This window comes from Panulirus ornatus, chromosome 48 (assembly GCF_036320965.1).
Source record: "Panulirus ornatus isolate Po-2019 chromosome 48, ASM3632096v1, whole genome shotgun sequence".
In the NCBI taxonomy this organism is placed as follows: domain Eukaryota; kingdom Metazoa; phylum Arthropoda; class Malacostraca; order Decapoda; family Palinuridae; genus Panulirus; species Panulirus ornatus.
This window is the reverse complement of record NC_092271.1, coordinates 20,611,415-20,631,462: the sequence shown is the minus strand read 5'-3', so window position 1 is coordinate 20,631,462 and position 20,048 is coordinate 20,611,415. Positions and strand designations below refer to the sequence as shown.

The 20,048-nt window shown below is 47.0% G+C and overlaps 1 protein-coding gene and 1 long non-coding RNA gene across 7 annotated transcripts in view; one reads left to right on the top strand and one right to left on the bottom strand.

Moving 5' to 3' along the window:
• LOC139763813 (uncharacterized) overlaps positions 1-20,048 on the top strand; it is a 196,176-nt gene that overhangs the window by 13,422 nt on the left and 162,706 nt on the right. Inside the window, exon 1 of one of the 2 annotated variants that reach the window (XR_011716268.1) lies at positions 5,931-6,039. The exons of the other annotated variant lie outside the window; for it this stretch is intronic. This is a non-coding gene — a long non-coding RNA (uncharacterized lncRNA). Of the gene's footprint in view, positions 1-5,930; positions 6,040-20,048 lie in introns of those variants that run through there. 2 annotated transcript variants of the gene reach the window in all.
• Positions 1-20,048, bottom strand: part of mAChR-A (muscarinic Acetylcholine Receptor, A-type) — a 461,181-nt gene that overhangs the window by 356,727 nt on the left and 84,406 nt on the right. The gene's annotated exons all lie outside the window — the stretch shown is intronic.

Genomic DNA, 20,048 nt, shown 5'->3' with positions numbered 1-20,048 from the left:
TGTGCATCATATTTCCAGGCTCTGTGCATCATATTTCCAGGTTCTGTCCATCATATTTCCAGACTCTGTGCATCACATTATTTCCAAGTTCTATGCATCATATTATTTCCAGACTGTGCATCATATTTCCAGCTTGATATTTATATTTTCTCAAGTGAATCTCGAGATCTTTCAGAGCACAAGTTCCTCTGAATATGTAAAACGTATTTTTGAATACATCGTAAGAAAAATGCAAATTCAACTCTGCATATCTATCTATATATCTATGTTTATATATATATTTTCTTTCTTTTCTTTCAAACTATTCGCCATTTCCCGCGTTAGCGAGGTAGCGTTAAGAACAGAAGACTGGGCCTTGGAGGGCATATCCTCACCTGGCCCCCTTATCTGTTCCTTGTTTTGGAAAATTAAAAAAAAAAAAAAATATATATATATATATATATATATATATATATATATATATATATATATATATATATATATATGTGTGTGTGTGTGTGTGTGTGTACAAATGGTACGCAAAACAGTATTACACGAAGGGTCTGGCGGATGTAACTTAGATGTTGTCTTTAAGACGTTGTGTATGTGTTCGTATTTTGTCGTTAGTTGTGCCCCGATGTTATCTAGAGGTTCTGTGACTGTGAACTACTGTCAGGTTAGCTTGGAGCAACATTGTTGTGGGATATATATATATATATATATATATATATATATATATATATATATTATGTTTAGTCCTCACTGAAGCAGCCATCTTGCTCTCTCTCACAGCGCCGCCAGACGAGAGCACCTCAGCCACCACAATTACCCTCGGAGCAGAAATTGTCCCAGAATTAGAAACGCCAACAGACATTGGCTAGTGAACTCTCTCTCTCTCTCTCTCTCTCTCTCTCTCTCTCTCTCTCTCTCTCTCTCTCTCTCTCTCTCTCTCTCTCTCTCTCTCTCTCTCCCCCGAAAGGACACACCTTCAATCCGCCGTGCGCCCCTCACCCCTCCCCCTTGACCAAACTCTTCTTCACCACGCCCACGACAGACATAAGTTCACCTTACCCTCTCGAGAGACGCGCTTCACCCCATCCTTCGACAGACGCGCGTCTCCCTCCACCTTACACCCTTCCATACAACTGGCCCTTTGGACTCGAACTCACCCATTTGCGGAATCGGGTCGCGAAGACCAAGGGTTACTGAGGATGAGGGATGAGTTATGCGAAAAAGAAAAAGAAAGAAAAAAAATGAACGTTCTTTCTTTTATTGTTGAAAGAAATATGAACCACATACACAAACATCTGTATCTACAAGCGAACATCTTTTGGTAAATCCTTAGCAGTGCAGGTAATGCTTCTTAAACCTAAAGTCAAGATGATTAGAAGGCAGACGCTCTCCGAATTCATGAGTGGGCCATCAAATCTTACATAGATATAGAAAACGAGATTATAATTTCGTGCCGGACTCAGAGGCGTAAGGTTAGTGTAGTTGCACCCATTCACGGCTCGTCCCGCCCGCGTGCGGCGGCGCCAAAGGATTTTAAAACACAGAGGTCCACACAGGGTCTTTCTCAGCCCACCTCAGTGGTGGAGATGCTCATTACGGAAATGGTTTGCCAGGAGTTGGTTCATTTACACAAGTTAACCGCGTGTGTATCGTAAAACCAAGACTGGATGATCTCCCTCATTGCCCGGGAGTTACCCAGGACGAGGGGCAAGCAGGTCGGCCCCCTCGTAGGGACGCCCTCTTCCCCAGTTACGGCCACAGAACATGGCAGAGTGAGGTACCAAATGGCCTCACTCACCCTTGATGTCCCCCCCCCCCCCCCCCCCCCCCCCCCGGCAGTACGGCAGGTGCCCAGCGCCAACGAAAAGAAAAAAAAAAAAAAGATGGGAGAGACAAAAGTCGCCCAAAGAAAACGAGAGTTAACGAGGGAGGGTGGCTGGGGGGCGTGTGGGGGGAAATTGGTGCTGGCGGGAGACCCCATGTCAGCTCCTCTCCCTCCATCTCCCACCCAGGTACTCCAGGACGACCCCTACAGCAGTTGTGTGGGTGGCTGTTGACAGGGGAAGGTGTGGGGGGGTGGAAACTAAACGGTTGGAAGGATATTTTCTGAATGGAAGGAGGGGAGGGGAATGTGTAGGGACTCCTGTTTGCAGGGGAGAGCGAGAGGCAGGTGTGGTGAAATGGGATGTAAATGGCGAGAGAAAAGATAAAAGGGCGGGGTATGATGCCAGCGGCAATTTAGGGGGAGGAATGATGTGCGACAGAAGGGGGGCTCATGACAGGGTGGGTGAGGGTGAGGGAGACGGTAGAATAGGTATGATGAAGGGGGGGAGGGGAAGGTAGAATAGGTATGATGAGAAGGGGGGAGAAGGCAGAGTGTATGTGTTGTGGAGTATTACTGAGGGAAGGTATGATGAGGGAGGTGGATGATTTGATGCGACCAGTAAAGGGGGCGTGGAGTGTAGTGGGTATGATGAGAGGGAAGCGAGGATCTCACAGGTGTAGTGAGAGGGGTAGAGGAGAGAGGTGTCGTGAGGGTGAGAAAGAAAGAGAGGAGTTTGGAGAGGGGTCTGGGTGAACAATGACATGGGACGTGGGAGAGGGAGAGAGAGAGAGAGAGGGAGGGGAAGTGTGAGGAATGTAGAATTAACGATGGAAAAGAGATTGTGGAAAAGAGACGTGATAGACGGGAAGGAAGAGGAGACTGAGAATGAATAGCCAAACGAAGGAATGAGCAGACGAAGGCATGAATGAAGGCATTCTGAAAGCACGAGGTGAAATTCACCCGACCTGTTCCTCATGATCATACATTAGACCTCAATTTGAACCACGTCTCGCATAACTATCATTTCATTGAGTGGTCAAAAAAAAAAAAAAGGAAAATACATTCTATGTTTTTGTCATTTTTTGTGTTGTTTGTTTGTTTGTAAGCCACAGTAGTGTTCCCATGTTTACCATATTCATCCTCGTTTTATTTTGGTCTCTGGTACCCACCGCATGCGGCTCGACCAGTTAGTTCCCAGGGCTTTTGAGAAGCAGACACGGGGCTGGGGGGTTAAAAATCGTTTGAAATCCTGAAGTTCCACGAACATGCATCAGGCTTTTTAATGTATGAAGTATGAATACGCGGAGAGAGAGAACCATGGGATTGCCGGGAAATCATCAGGGAATGCTCGAGTGGTCGGTATACATAAAACTTGGTTGGTCCGAAAAAAACAAGAAAAACAAACTAACAAACAAACAAAGAGCTCAGTCCATATGTAAACGCGAGGTTAATGACACACAAACACACACACACACACAATATATGTATGTATATATATATATATATATATATATATATATATATATATATATATATATATATATATTCCTATGAATCCACGGGGAAAATGAAAAATGAAAAGTTCCCGAGTGCACTTTCGTGCAATAATCACATCATCATATATATATATATATATATATATATATATATATATATATATATATATATATATATATATCCTTTAGGTAAAATGAAGAAAAATAGATATGACATAATACTATCCACACACGCAGTTGATTAAGCTTTTGTGGGTGGGAGGTATGGGTTGGGAGTCGGGTAAACACTGATGGCTGTGAGGTGGCAAGCTTGAGCTCTTGGCTGGCCCAGCATCATCGCCGTCACCACGACCACCACCACCACCACATAACCTCCCCAGGGCTCCCACCACAGGACCAGTCAGGCGTGGAGACAGTGAGGGAGGGAGGGAGGGAAATTATTCTGCGACCTCATGAGGAATATTCGACCTCTTTGCCTGGAAGGGGTACGTGAGGGGAACCCCTCTCTGCTAATTACATGAAAATGACACTCATGTTTATAAACTGGTTCAGACCCGGGTGTCCCCCATTGCCTCTGGGTGAGACGGAGATGGAGGGAGCGACGGACGACGTATCTTGTCTTACACGTCTGAAGTGACGGGATTAAGTGAGAGAGAGAGAGAGAGAGAGAGAGAGAGAGAGAGAGAGAGAGAGAGAGAGAGAGAGAGAGAGAGAGAGAGCAGCAGCAGCCATGCGTCAACATAGCCCATGAATTCAGGGCCCTAAGAACAGTCTTTCTCAAGTGACGTGTGTGTCGTGGTGTCGTGATTGATCTAGGGGGACGTGGTGTCGTGATTGATCTAGGGGGACGTGGTGTCGTGATTGATCTAGGGGGACGTGGTGTCGTGATTGATCTAGGGGGACGTGGTGTCGTGATTGATCTAGGGGGGTCGTGGTGTCGTGATTGATCTAGGGGGACGTGGTGTCGTGATTGATCTAGGGGGACGTGGTGTCGTGATTGATCTAGGGGGACGTGGTGTCGTGATTGATCTAGGGGGTCGTGGTGTCGTGATTGATCTAGGGGGACGTGGTGTCGTGATTGATCTAGGGGGACGTGGTGTCGTGATTGATCTAGGGGGACGTGGTGTCGTGATTGATCTAGGGGGGACGTGGTGTCGTGATTGATCTAGGGGGACGTGGTGTCGTGATTGATCTAGGGGGACGTGGTGTCGTGATTGATCACGGGGGGACGTGGTGTCGTGATTGATCACGGGGGGACGTGGTGTCGTGATTGATCTAGGGGGGACGTGGTGTCGTGATTGATCTAGGGGGACGTGGTGTCGTGATTGATCTAGGGGGGTCGTGGTGTCGTGATTGATCTAGGGGGACGTGGTGTCGTGATTGATCTAGGGGGACGTGGTGTCGTGATTGATCTAGGGGGACGTGGTGTCGTGATTGATCTAGGGGGTCGTGGTGTCGTGATTGATCTAGGGGGACGTGGTGTCGTGATTGATCTAGGGGGACGTGGTGTCGTGATTGATCTAGGGGGACGTGGTGTCGTGATTGATCTAGGGGGACGTGGTGTCGTGATTGATCTAGGGGGACGTGGTGTCGTGATTGATCTAGGGGGACGTGGTGTCGTGATTGATCACGGGGGGACGTGGTGTCGTGATTGATCACGGGGGGACGTGGTGTCGTGATTGATCTAGGGGGACGTGGTGTCGTGATTGATCTAGGGGGACGTGGTGTCGTGATTGATCTAGGGGGACGTGGTGTCGTGATTGATCTAGGGGGACGTGGTGTGGTGATTGATCTAGGGGGGTCGTGGTGTCGTGATTGATCTAGGGGGACGTGGTGTCGTGATTGATCTAGGGGGACGTGGTGTCGTGATTGATCTAGGGGGACGTGGTGTCGTGATTGATCTAGGGGGACGTGGTGTCGTGATTGATCTAGGGGGACGTGGTGTGGTGATTGATCTAGGGGGGTCGTGGTGTCGTGATTGATCTAGGGGGACGTGGTGTCGTGATTGATCTAGGGGGACGTGGTGTCGTGATTGATCTAGGGGGACGTGGTGTCGTGATTGATCTAGGGGGACGTGGTGTCGTGATTGATCTAGGGGGACGTGGTGTCGTGATTGATCTAGGGGGACGTGGTGTCGTGATTGATCTAGGGGGACGTGGTGTCGTGATTGATCTAGGGGGACGTGGTGTCGTGATTGATCTAGGGGGGACGTGGTGTCGTGATTGATCTAGGGGGACGTGGTGTGGTGCTCAAGATATGAAGAATGTGTACCTTTCCCAGTGGCAGCGCCTCCTCGCTGCGCTCTCTCTCTCTCTCTCTCTCTCTCTCTCTCTCTCTCTCTCTCTCTCTCTCTCTCTCTCTCTCTCTCTCTCTCTTCTTGTTCTCTGTTGGTCAAAGAACCGTATTCCGATGAAGTGACAAACCTGGCGGCGTAGGATTTCATAAGGTTGGATAGTCTGGGGGGGTGTCGAGCCTTCTTCGTCCCCTCCAACAGATCAGGAATTAGGATAGTCCCTGGATAGGTTGAGACTGGATCTTGTAATCCATTTTTATCCCCCTGAGTTTCGCTCTACTTCAAAGTTCTCTTAGGGTTTTATTTTTCTTTCTTTTTCTTCAGGGGTCCGTGTCGTCGTTTGAGTGGATTACGCATTTAAGGAGAGTTGCCGTGCTACTTCGTTTCCCTCGCGAGTGCTCTCTGTCTGCGCGTTGACTCGACTCGCCCAGCAGGTGAGAACATCGAGAAATGTTCATATTTCGTACGTAATCTGTATGCACTACATGCATGGACATTGTATACCTATACATACACCCAAATGCATACATATACATGCAAAGATGTAGTTTCGTACATCCATACACCACATGCGTACATATCTTTTAATTTCGTAAATCACAGGACCCCTTTTATGTGGGGCTTCCGTAGTTCAGTGGTTGCGCTACAATCAGTAGTAGGGAAACGGTGAATTCCTATGGGATGAGAAGTACTTGGTCGGTGTTGTTTGTACTCCTTTTTCGTCCTTTGACAGTGATACATCCACTCAGAAGTCGACTTTTTACTCGTGTAAACTCAGATAGATGGAGACAGGGGCAGACAGTGTGAATTGTGTGCATGTGTGTATATGTGTGTGTCTGTGTGTGTATATGTGTGTGCGTTGCAATGTGTAGGTGTGTATGTTTGCGTGTGTGGACGTGTGTGTGTGTGCATGTGTGAGGGGGTGGGTTGGGCCATTTCTTTCGTCTGTTTCCTTGCGCTAACTCGCAGGCGCGGGAGACAGCGACAAAGCAAAATAAAGAATAAAGAAATATATATATATATATATATATATATATATATATATATATATATATATATATATATATATATATATATATATACTTTTTTCTTTATAACACCACATTTACGGCACGACGCCATTCGGTCTCCAGTCCTTCCGTAATAACCAGTCTCCAACGACCAGATCAACAAGGCAAGATAACAGACATTCACCTCAGCTGGCGCAGAGGTTAGGTGATCAAGGCGAATCACTCCAGTCTCCTCTGGTGCACGCAACCTGTAACAGGTAGTTAACTAGCCCAGCTAATATCATGACTGTTAACGAGGCAATTAATTCCCGTTATCGATTGAAGCATTGATTTACCGGTTGCGTACCCAAACGATGCGCTGTCCCCTCAGGCGGCCCCCCCAAAGGCGATGGGTTGGGGAAGAAGTCTGTTTTGCATTCCAGCGTGCTGGGCTAAGCTTCGAAAGCAGGGATGAAAGAAGTAATCTAATGAATGCATCAGAGTTTTTCTTTTTCTTTAATTTTCTAGTGTCGGTATTTTGATTTTGTGTTAGCCCGTTCTAGTCATAGATGCTGTTCATCATATGTTCGACTAAGGAAACTCGTTTGATGTAGTTTCTGTGTCTGTCTGTTCTGTCTGTCTATCTATCTGTCCTGTCTATCTATCTGTCTCTTGTGAATTTACGACAGGTCGTGTCCTGCTGGAGTTGAGACCAGACATATAGCAAGGGGTCGCTGACCTTGACATATTCAAACCTTAGCTGTTTTATTTTTTATTTAAGAAAGGTCAAAGCGTCAAAGATCGAAGGGGGGGGGGGGGGTGTGTGGCCAGGAGGTCCAACAGGGATTGGGTCATCATCAAGACTTGAGATTGAAAGGTCAGGGTGACCGGGGTCAGTTGGTTATTGAACCGAGCGGGTCATCGCCTCAGGTGTAGGTCATGATCAGGGTCACAGGGCACCTCAGTCAGGTCAAAGTTCATGGTCATGAGATCAGATCGTTTCAGCTTTGATAGAAATTGGTCATCACCTCAATTTAGGGGTCAGAGGTCAAGGTAAGGGATCACTTTGATATGGTATGGATTGCGTCATCGCCTTAACTAAGGGTCAGAGGTCGTGGCCACTAAGGTCAGCTGGTGGGTTCTCACCTCAGCTGAGCAGCGTTATGATTTGGGGTTTCGAACCCTGGTACCAAGTAGAGACATTTCCGTATCTTCTGAGAAACCATGAGTTAAAGAGTCTATTTCTTAAATTTCTTAATGATTTTTTTTATTTTTACTTCCAAAATTCTTTATTTCAAGTCTCACTCTCGAAGATTTCTAGTAATTTGAATCCAATGTATCTTTGACTTTCACTCACTGTGGCTTTTTGAGAGTGTTTCATACCCATGTCAGAATTTGCTTCATTCTCTTTCCCCATCGTATCGTTCCCGAGAGAAAGATGTGTCTCCTCCTCATTTCACAAACCCTCTCACATAATCTCCTTGAACACCCACGAACGCATTGCTCAAAAGGTGATAGGAATATCATGAAATAACAATTTGAATGCTTGTATGCAAATCACATGGGTTTTTTTTTTTTTTTTTGTTTAAGGCTTTCGAATAGTTGATGTACCAGCTGACGTAAGAAGAAAACAAAAAATCCCTGTATCCCATTCTCTCTCTCTCTCTCTCTCTCTCTCTCTCTCTCTCTCTCTCTCTCTCTCTCTCTCTCTCTCTCTCTCTCTCCCCCTCTCCGACCTCGGCTTTTCTCGTTATAGAATGAATGGTCGGCCAAGTAACCTTGAATTTCTGCTGCGAGGACAAAAACGTATTGTGTGTGTAGTGGAAAGTCAGTGAGTCAGAAAACGTGAAATTCGTTCCTTGCATTCTGCTTAGGTTAGGTCTTGTCAGCTTAAGTTTGGCGAGGTTAGCTTATACTAGGGTAGGCAAGGTTAGGCTAGGGTAGGCAAGGTTAGGCTAGGCTTGGGCTAGGTAGGGTTAAAGTAGGATAGGCTAGGCAAGGTTAAAGTAGGCTAGGCTAGGCAAGGTTAAAGTAGGCTAGGCAAAGTTAGAGTAGGCTAGGCTAGGCTAGGCAAGGTTAGAGTAAGCTAGGCTAGGCTAGGCAAGGTTAGAGTAGGCTAGGCTAGGATAGGCATGGTTAGGCAACGGCCTCTGGGTTAACTTAGGTAAGGTTTAGGTTATGCTGGTCGTAAGATAAGTGAGGGTACGTCCTCAAATAGCAATATAACACCGCTACTTTCGGTGATCATCGTGAGAGGTCTCTTACGGTTTCAGTGGTGCTCGTGGATCATACATATACAGTCCTCCGACACACACACACACACACACACACACAAACCTCTCCGAGCTCAGTTTCGCAAGATTCATTTCAGACGGCCGCGCCGTGGCGTGGCGTGGCGTGGCGTGGCGTTCCCGCCGTCAGCGCGTGCTGCCGTATCAGCTCCATCAGTCTCGTGGGGAAGCTGACTCCAAGACTCACTCAATTATCAACCCCCCCCACACACACACCTCACCCCCACACACCTCACCCTCACACACCCCACCCTCACACACCCCACCCTCACACACCCCACCCTCACACACCCCATCCCCACACACCCCATCCCCACACACCCAACCCCCACACACCCAACCCCACCCACTCCCCTCCTAAAACAACAACTTGTGGTGAAGGATTCGCCCACGTGAAGGGATTCGCTTCCTTGCCCCCCTGATGCTCGGACGACCCTTGTGAATTGCGTTCAGTTGACGTCGTATATATATATATATATATATATATATATATATATATATATATATATATATATATATATATATTCTTGTATCTCCCCTAATGATGTGATTATTACACGAACGTGCACTTGGGAAAATTATCGTGTTTCACTTCCCCGTGGACTCATAGGAATGAATGTGAAAGACATTTATGCCTCTTGAGCATATATTTCTAGTCTCCCTTATCTGCTCCCATATATATATATATATATATATATATATATATATATATATATATATATATATATATATATATATACATATATATATATATATATATATAATACGACAGAAGAAATGCTTTGCATCCCTCCCTCCGTCCGTCCCTCCGTTTGTTCATTGGATGACATTGCGATGCTATAGGTCACTGTGCAGAGACAAGAGTATTCCATACGGGTTAACGCCTTGACAGTTGTTCGTAAAGCATCGCCGCGCAACGCGGGAGCTGAACAGCAGAGGCGGGGTGGATGCAAGTCCTCCTCTCTCGTGCTTACGGTCAGACGAAAGAGAGGTGACACACGGTTTGTGTTTTTTCCCTCTCCCATTGGCGAGGACGTGAGAAGAAATACCCAAAGAGTTGTGAAAGCAGGAGATTTTCCTGTGTCCACCGACACACTCAGGGAGCTGTGGTACCCTAATGCGCAAGACGATTACCAGAGCAGTTGAGGAAGACTTAGAAATATATGCTCGAGAGGTAGAAATGTCTTTTCACGAGTGGGTCACACGCCAGGTGGCACGCATGGTTGTGCGCGGCAGCTATGGATCGCCCGTCTAAACCTAACGTTATAACGACATTTCCCCCACACCCCCCCCAAGCACGTGATGGATGGCGAACCTAACAGTTCTCAGACCATTCCTCCCTCCCTCCTTCAGAGACATCATCACCACCACCACCGCGCGCCCTCACTCCCACGGGAGGCACCGTCAGGTTGAGACACCTGAGCCATCCAGGAGGAGGAAAAGGAGGAGGTGGAGGAGAAAAACACACCTCCTCGCTTGGATCCTTCTATAGCACACCTCCTCGCTTGGATCCTCCTATAGCACACCTCCTCGCTTGGATCCTGCTATAGTCTCTAGTTTTAGAAAGTGATGATAAAGTAGGGAGGGTTTCCCCATCCCCTAGCCTCTCCCGCCCTTCACCCTCTCCTTTTCGGTCCCGCCGGCGCCTTCTGCCACGAAGATAAGCAAGAACGACAAGAAACATTGATGCAGAACAGATAGAGAAATCCATCCCCCGCCCCCTCATTAATGAGAACCTAAGTTGTAATTAGCATTTATTCCCCGAAATTAGTCTGATGGCTCGTGATTCCCCCGTCGCATGTCTCCTTAGAGCCAACGCGTCTCATTCTTTGATCGTTATTTTACCCTCATTAGCCACGCGGGATGCGAACCAAGTGATCGTTACGTCAATGAAACCCCCAAGTTAACCGCTGATGGTTAGACTCGATGTTAGAAGTAAACATTGGCGAGACAGGACGCGTTTCTCGTCTCTATAACGCAACCCCCGCACGCACCCACACTGAGCTGACAGGACGCGTTTCACGTCTCTATAACGCAACCCCCGCGCACCCACACTGAGCTGTTCCTATGCCCACCATTATATCCAGGTTCAGATTCCAGCAGCAGGGAGTTCTCATCGCAACCATGACATGTCTGTCCGTCTTCCAAGAAATAGGATCATGATGTAGCACCGTTGTCTCCCCCTCCTCTGCTCCTCACGTTACGGAAGACAGCGGACATGCGGAGTCTGACGATGCAGTAGCCATGGAGCGGTTTTGTAAAGATGGTTCGACTGTCCAGCAGTCAAAGTTGGTTTTTACGATGGATCAGTCAAGTTGGTTTTTACGATCAGTCAGTCAAGTTGGTTTTTTTACGATCGATCAGTCAAGTTGGTTTTTACGATCAGTCAGTCAAGTTGGTTTTGACGATCAGTCAGTCAAGTTGGTTTTGTCGATCAGTCAAGTTGGTTTTTACGATCAGTCAGTCAAGTTGGTTTTTACGATCAGTCAGTCAAGTCGTTTTTTTTTTTACGATCAGTCAGTCAAGTTGGTTTTTACGATCGATCAGTCAAGCAAGGTTCCAGTAACCAGCAGTCTAGATGGTGTTCAGTACCCAGCACTTACGATGGTTCTGAAGACGTCTGTTTCACTGTGCGTGTGTCATCAGTTTCTCTCTCTCTCTCTCTCTCTCTCTCTCTCTCTCTCTCTCTCTCTCTCTCTCTCCCTGCCGCATAAGACAACCGAGCGAGACACCTTGTAAGTTATAATATATGTATATATATACACAAGGGTAAACAAACATCGAGACGCATCACAGTACCTGGCCCCGAGCGAGCACTGTTGGTTCTGGCTGGGTGCAGGCGACAGGAAAAGATAAAAAAGGGTGAAAACGTTTTTCTTTTTACGTCATTTCGAAACGTTAGGTGAAGTTGAGTCTCCCCCTTGTATAAGCAAATTTGCTTCCTGTGTCTTGTGTTTACTACCTGTGCGCTACGGGGAGAGAGTTTTACACTCTTAAGCCTGTAACATGTCTTTACTCATATGTATGCACACGCACACACACACACACACACACACACACACACACACACACACACATACGTACATACACACACACACGCATCCCAGTCCTAAGCCAGGTACCCGTTTATAAACCAGCCCTAAGAAGAGGATGAGCTCCTGGGTTAGGTTTGGTTCGACTGCCGCGCCCAGAATTCGAACCCATGCTGGCCCGGGCTGACTATAATGGTCAGTAACGCTAGATACTATACCACGAAGGCCTTTGTGTGTGTGTGTGTGTGTGTGTGGGTATTTATGTTATACATACATATGTATCTTTGGTGTGTAAGTTTAAGGAGAGATAAGGTGAGAGATCTTAATTGTATCTTTGCCATATAAACGCACGACACCAACTCATTACGTGAGAAAATATAGAGTATTTCGATTCCTTACTGACCAATTAATTACTTTCTGTTGGATGGTAATTGAAGATAATGTCCCATTAATAATAAACCCTTGAAGATGGTGGGGAGTGTGTGTGTGTGAGTGTGTGTGTGTGTGTGTGTGTGTGTGTGTGTGTGTGTGTGTGTGTGTGTGTGGATCTCACGAGACGGTCGGGAACTCTTCGTATATGTGGCCAATGGAGGCGAGGGTGTCGGCCGCGGATGGAAACAGAAGGCTCTGTACTGAGCCAGATGGAGGGAGGGAGGGAGGGAAGTCGCCCTCCAGCCACCATCAGCAGTACACGCCCCCAGGCGGCTGACCTGACCCACGCCACAACGACGCTAGCGGAGGGACAAGGGACGCGGATGGGGGGGCAAACGAGAGGACGAGTCGTCGTATACTGTTGGGTGAAAGATGGAAATGAGAGAGAGAGAGAGAGAGAGAGAGAGAGAGAGAGAGAGAGAGAGAGAGAGAGAGAGAGTGGGACGAATAGTTAGACCGACGAGATAAGAGCCAAGGGTCCATACAGAGCCGAACAGACAGGCGAAAAAAAAAGATATGGAAATGGGAGAGAGAGAGAGAGAGAGAGAGAGAGAGAGAGAGAGAGAGAGAGAGAGAGAGAGAGAGAGAGAGGCTTAAGTGCGTACGTGATGCTGGTGTTGGCGCGGAACCCCTCTCACCCCGGAAGTAACGTGTTCCGTGATGCTCCGGCATCGGGGGGTTGAGACACTCCACGTGAAATCACCCCCCATTCTACGTCAGGTTGAGTAACGTTAACTTGCTGCCGGGAGATTGGAACACGCTCCTTGTTTTTGTCTTTTTTCCAAGAGGTCCTCCGTGCTCCGTGGGTTGTTACTTGTGCCGTTACTTTTGTATCGTACTGATCTGCCATTGCTCCGTGCGCCATGCTAGCCCAAAGGAACAACAAAAAAAACCGGGCTACGTGGTCGTAAGTCGCTTTTCTTCCCCTCGCGCACCGAGGGGGGAACACACGCTGCTCAGAAACGGTTCCGCAGGCGTGTCACAATCACTGTCATGCCCCAGACGAGAAGCGAAGGAAAAAAAGAAGCAAGTAATTCGTGGTAAGACAACACTGCTGTCACTCGAGATGGAACACTATGCTCCAGAGGCGAAAGAAAAAGGAAACAAGTAATTCGTGGTAAGACCCAGACTGCTGTCACTCGAGATGGAACACCAGTACTGCTTCTGGTTCATCCTGTAGATGGTGACGGCGGGACCGTGAATAATGCAGATTAATTGCCAGTCAAGTGTCAGTGCACCGTGAGAATGACCTTTTCCCGAAAGGCCATTGCTATACGTGCCATCCACAGTATAGATTGCGATATGGTCTCTGGGGTTCACGTTTAGTGGGTTCAGAAACGACCATTCCATTTTTTATATGAATATATATATATAGATCCGATCTTCTCTTAGATCTTCAGGTCTATAGGAAGGTCCGATATTCTCCTAGGTCTTCAGGTCTGTAGGAAGATTCGATATTCTCCTAGGTCTTGAGGTCTATAGGAAGGTCCGATATTCTCCTAGCTCTTCATGTCTATAGGTCGGGTATTCTAAGTCGTCAGGTCTACAGGAAGATCCGATATTCTCCTAGATCTTCAGTTCTACAGGAAGATCCGATATTCTCGTAGGCCTTTGTGTCCACAGAAGATCCGCTCCTCTCCTAGATCTTCGGGTCAGCAGGAAATAAGACATGTTACCGGAAGTGTTATGAATACCTCATATCGTTTTCTTTATCTTAGGGGGAAAAAATATAATTTCCCATCCCATCCTTCTAGATTCTATATTATCTAACGTACATATCTCCTCCTTCTAGGTACTATATTACCTAATGTACTTCATTATTGATAACTTCTAGTGTGTTGCTCTTGAGAGTTACGTAGCCCATGGGTCGTGAACATCCTGCTGTGCAAAGCGATAACTCGTCATAGATTACATTGTTGCTATTGGAATGGAACGGTGAACAATAATGATAATAAAAAAAAGGGGGGCATTTGTTATAGTGTGTGACGGTCGAGCGTTTAAACCGATATTGGTATTTTGTTGAATTTGCTTAAATTCGCCTCTGACGTTTGTTGGGGGGGGGGGGGGGGGGGGGAATCGTGTGGGAGGGATTTTGTCCCTTTTAGTGTAAGGGGTTTAGGGATGGTTACGCTTTTTATGAACTCCTCCTCCCCCTTAGAAGATATGGTCGTGTGTGGTGATGATAACGCTTCAGCTGTGAATATTGTACGTCGGGTGTGGAGGTCCCTGCCACGTCCTGGTGGCAAGAGGCTACTCACGTCCCACACGTCACTCCTCCTCACCAAACGTATTTGTTTACCAAATGGCGTCCCAGCTTCGTCTCTCCGTTGTATATCAACTGACTGTTATATTTCTTCCCTGTGTCTCCCCGGATGATGTGATTATCACACGAAAGTGCGCTTGGGAACGTATCGTGTTTCATTTTCCCCGTGGACTCAGGAATATATATATATATATATATATATATATATATATATATATATATATATATATATATATATATGTATATATATATATAAAACCCTTTCAGACTTTTCTTGGTAGCAACAACGTTACAGGAAGTTTTCGTCTCCCCTGGACTCGAGTCCCGCAGCTCTTGACAAAACTCGTCCCTTCTCCCCTCGACTAACTTTTTTTCTCAACGATCATTCGTGTGGGAGCACACCGTACTGAGCGCCTCCTGCACCAAACCCCTACCTCCTCCTCCTCCTCCACTCTATACTGCATCGACGGCAGCATCACACTGCTGACGAGGAGAGGTTTGTATGGCCACGTCCAAGCGCCAGTCCACGTCGTCTCCGTGTGACGTGCCTTGGTGTGCGCGCGCCGACCTCTTCGTCACCCCTTGCCCTGGTCCCCTTAGCGCAACCCCAGCTGTGCCATTCTTGGCAGCCTCCACACACACACACACACACACACACACACACACCTGCTCACTCGCTCCCACCGACGGGAAAAACACCTCAAAGTGTCGCTCTCGTGAGCCATCATCGTGCGATCTGTGTACTGCCATCATACCATGATTATACCATCCTCACACCTCTCATCAGGCCACCATCACACTGCTACTGTATACTTGTCCCAGTACGACTACACCATCGGTCATACTGTCATACTTTCAATCATCATACCAGCTACACAATCTGTCATACTGTCAATCATCATACCAGCTACATACTTTTTTAACACACTGTCGTGGTTACTGTCGTGTTCTGACATGAGAATCTTGTCATCGTTCGTGGATCTTCCGAATCCATAAAGCTTCTCGTGTATTCGCCTCCTCCTCCTCCTCCTCCTATGATCCAGTCATTCGTCCCTCTCGTGTTTCCTCTCTTTCGCCGCCGCCTCCTTGAGTCTCCTGCTGTATCATCCTTTGCCGTCCTCCAGCTGATAACCTCGTCATCGACCATCCGGTCTCCCGTTATCTGGGTTTCCCATGGACCCTCCTCTCTCTCTCTCTCTCTCTCTCTCTCTCTCTCTCTCTCTCTCTCTCTCTCTCTCTCTCTCTCTCTCTCTCTCTCTCTCTCTCTCTCTCTCTCTCTCTTATCCAGGACGTTCCTCTCTTCATCTTCTTCCCTATTATTTCCCTAATAACCCTTCTATCTTTACCCAAGCCTCGCTGCCAGACGGACCTCTTTCTGAGGCGACCCCTCCTCCCCCACCTTCTTGCTCCTCCTCCTCCTCCTCCTCCCAGACTAGACTTACCTCCCTCCACCCACTTAGCCCCTCAACCCCCCCAACCGTCCGTTTAAAGGTTTATCCTAGACTTGGTCTGGTTCCAACTCCACGGGGGCGAATGGAGATGTAGGATTGGGACTTATTTAATTTGTCCGTAAGGTTGTAATCCTTTTCACTGCCTTTTGTTGCCGCGAGTTGAAGTGTCGTCGGAGAAGATAAACAGTTATTTCCCTTATCTTTACTTGTGACCTGAGCTGTTCACCTTCCCTTCTGATCGATACTACTCATATGGAACCTCTGATTCCCCCCTCCTGTGGTCTGCTCCGCCACCTGTTAAAGGACCAGTAGCCTGGCCTCCTGAAGACCACAGACAGTCTCGAAGGGAACCACCCAGTGGTCTGTTGGTGTGTGAATTTCTTTTATCTCTCTCTCTCTCTCTCTCTCTCTCTCTCTCTCTCTCTCTCTCTCTCTCTCTCTCTCTCTCTCTCGACGGGTCACTGGGGGGAAGACCATCCACAGCACAGGAGAGAATCACCACGCCCTCCTCCTCTGATGGTGTGTATGATTGCATGACCTTTGACCCGACACGTCACAGGAGTCAGGTCGAAGGTCATGCCGTCGTGCCCGCACATCAGTTGTCGAGGGCGTGGTGACTGTCTTCGAGCGGAAGGTGATGTGGTCGACCGTCCTAGGACCTTCCTGAAGAGGTCTTTGAAAAAGGTGAGGTCTTTGGTCACACTCAGGTGATGGAGGGGGGAGACCTTAGAGAAAACTGAGGGTCCTATTCCGCAGAGCGGGTCGTCATATGGCCAGGTCCCCCCTTGGCTGTTGGGGGGGTGAGTAGCAGACCCGGCGAATCATGAACAAACACCAACCATAACAGGTGCTTACAGTGTGTCCCAACTGCCAGCTCCCCCTTTGGTCCCGACGCGTCCGAGATTCGTTCCTTTAGGCTTTTAGTACGACGGTTTATGCTGAATAGAATAGAACAGCATCATCAGCAGACTGTACCAGTACGCCCGACCCTCACGCGAACTGACCCAGACGCCTCCACCAGCCCCAGGGTCTCGCCTCACATACCGTCGCAGACGGCGGCCCCACCACACACCCCCACACACACCCCCCTTCTCCTCCCACAAGCTGCTGCCGACGGCTCTGCCAGCCTCCCACTCCCACACAGACTGCCTCCTATTCATAACCCACAACTTTTCCATTATCTGCCCAACCGGGTCATAAACTTGTAGATAAATCTATGGGCGAGAATTCTACTGCTTCCTGCTCCTCTTGCTCCTTATGGATTTATATACTCTCCTGACGCTGATATACCCCATTATCATTTTGACCTCATCTGGAACTTGTGAGAGAGAGGGGGAAAAAAGAAATTCTTTATTGCACTCTCTCTCTCTCTCTCTCTCTCTCTCTCTCTCTCTCTCTCTCTCTCTCTCTCTCTCTCTCTCTCTCTCTCTCTCTCTCTATCGGGAAAGCCTTGCTATCTATGGGAAGCCGAGGAGCATCTGAATTAAAAAAAAAAAAGAGAAAAAAAAAATATCTCGCTAACAAACCCCAATTTTTGAAACAGTTGCTTTAGAGAGTTTAGTTCATTAGTTAACTCTCGTGATTCTGAACCTGAACAGTTAAATGTTTTGGCTGATTTTGGACGTAGCGATCATATGGGTCATGGACTTGGATAGGATGACTCACTGCACGAGAAAGAGTTCTATCTTGAACTCCGATCTGACGTCTGTTTATATGAGATACATCCACACGATTTGTGTGTGCTCCGTCAGCTGCTTCGGATTTCAGACTGAAAAACAAGAGGAGGTTTTATCACTTCGGTCCCAAAGGAAGAAGAAAAAAGATTTTCGTGTGTAGTTACGATATATTTGCCTAGCCTCTGTGAAATACGTATTAAGCTCTCTCTCTCTCTCTCTCTCTCTCTCTCTCTCTCTCTCTCTCTCTCTCTCTCTCTCTCTCTCTCTCTCTCCCCAGAGCCTAGTGAGTTTATGCCTTTGGGCAAAAGATGGAGGAGGAAAAGATATCTGCACGATAAAAGGTGTTTGCGTTGTTTTGCGCTTGGTGTCTCAGCCCTCACGTCCAGCAGACTTGCAGAGGTTGGTGGAGGGTGGGAGGAAACGCTGGGCCTCATATGAGGAATGTTGATCCTTAGTTTTCTCTCTCAAAAAAAGAAGGAAGAAAGAAAATGGAATATGTTTTCTGTGATAGAGGAGGATGGCTGGATTTGGAAGTAAATTGGACGAGATTTAAGGTCGTGGATGAGGTCGTCTCTCATTTGAAGAGGGACCGAACTGTTGCCTCGCAAGGTCAGATTCGTATCATGTAAAGCTCCCACACGCACAATGCCACAGTTGTATCATTAATTTTTTTTTTTGAGGAAAATGTTCGTCAAGCTAGGCAGAGTATGAGCTGTTTTCTATATAATCCCTGGCGGGAGAGGACTGGATAGAAGAAATTGTATAGTTTAGTATGATGATATATCGCTAACACAGTGGAGAAAAATCGAACTATTTCGTCAACTAAGATTTTTTTTTCTCTCTATACTTGTGATTACAAGATTGTGTTGGACTGGACTCAGCACAAAGCTTAGGTGTGTTCTGTTAACTCGCAGGCGTTCAACTTGTGTTCCGGTTCATGCTTCCTCCCCCAGAGGTGTACGACAGTGTCAGAGACGACTGGCAGCAGGCACATCCACGCCGACCGTTCAGTAACTGGGCTGCCAGACGTATAGCAAGGTACGTGGCTATAGTTTGGACAGTTTTGATATGTGGAGTACTGAAACCCCGCTGAACTTTACATCCCTCCAAAGTGGACTTTGACCTATATGAAATGTATAAGACAGCTTTGTCGCTATACTAACTCACGAGGAGATGAAAGCACATGTAATGCAATCCTGAAGTATACAGACGGGCAGACAGACACGTTAAGTAACGCCATTATGCCCTGCCATATGCATGTGTGTGTAGTGCGGTAATCCTCAGAAGAAATGCAGTGGCAAAAAATAGCGTTACTTGAAATAATGGCTGAGCATACGTAGTATGTGGTTACCACAGCTTTACATTGTTTCATTATATTCTGAAAAGAAAATAGTCTCTCCACATGCACCTCTCTCAGCCTTCCACTTGTAAGGACTAGTGCTTCCATCCAATAAGAAAAAAATAATGCAAAAAAAAAAAAATATCATGACGTACATTTCCTTTTATGAAGTAAGTTTTCGATGTATTAGTCACATCGTGTCTTTCGTTCATCGAATGATAGAAAACAAAAGACCATTGAAATCTATGAAATATAGGCTATTACTTTGCAAACAATTTATTTTTCCGGTAAGAGGTAAAATTTATTAACAATTTTAGTCTCTAATCAATCAGGAGGTTAGTATCAGTATTTCTTTTCGTTCAGTAAACTTGTATTTCCTTCACAGTGAACAAATCGTAAGCGACACAAAAGGTCAAAAGAGAAGACATACTTAGCGTTCGTGTTTCCATCAAAGACATTTCCACCTATACGGTAAGTAAGTTGGCGAATGCTTATGAATGATCACAATTGTCAGTGTCAAAACATGAGTATCTAATGAAAGGAATAAGAGCAAAGACGATCTAGGTGCGAAATACAACGTTTTGGTGGCTTGAGTCAAATTCATAGGACTTCGAAGTCCGAAAGCTCTCTTTCGGACTTCGAAGTCTGTGATCACCCCCGGGGACTTCATAGCGTCACGCCACCCTGGGAACACGACGACCTCAGACGCCCGCTCGCTCCACTGACCCCACGAATGGTCAGTACCACATTTGCTTTGCTCCATGGGCCACTTCGTCACATTCTCCTCGGGTACTGAGAGAATATATCCTATCCTTCAGCATCTCCAAGAACTCCTTTTAAGAAGAAGGATCTCTGCTCCACCCGGACATCCACAAGGAACATCGAAGTCAGTAGAACCGGTGAAGAAGAAATGAAGTCTTTGCCGACAAAAAGGGTGATGAACTCTTGGATGAAAAAAGAAGAAAAGAAA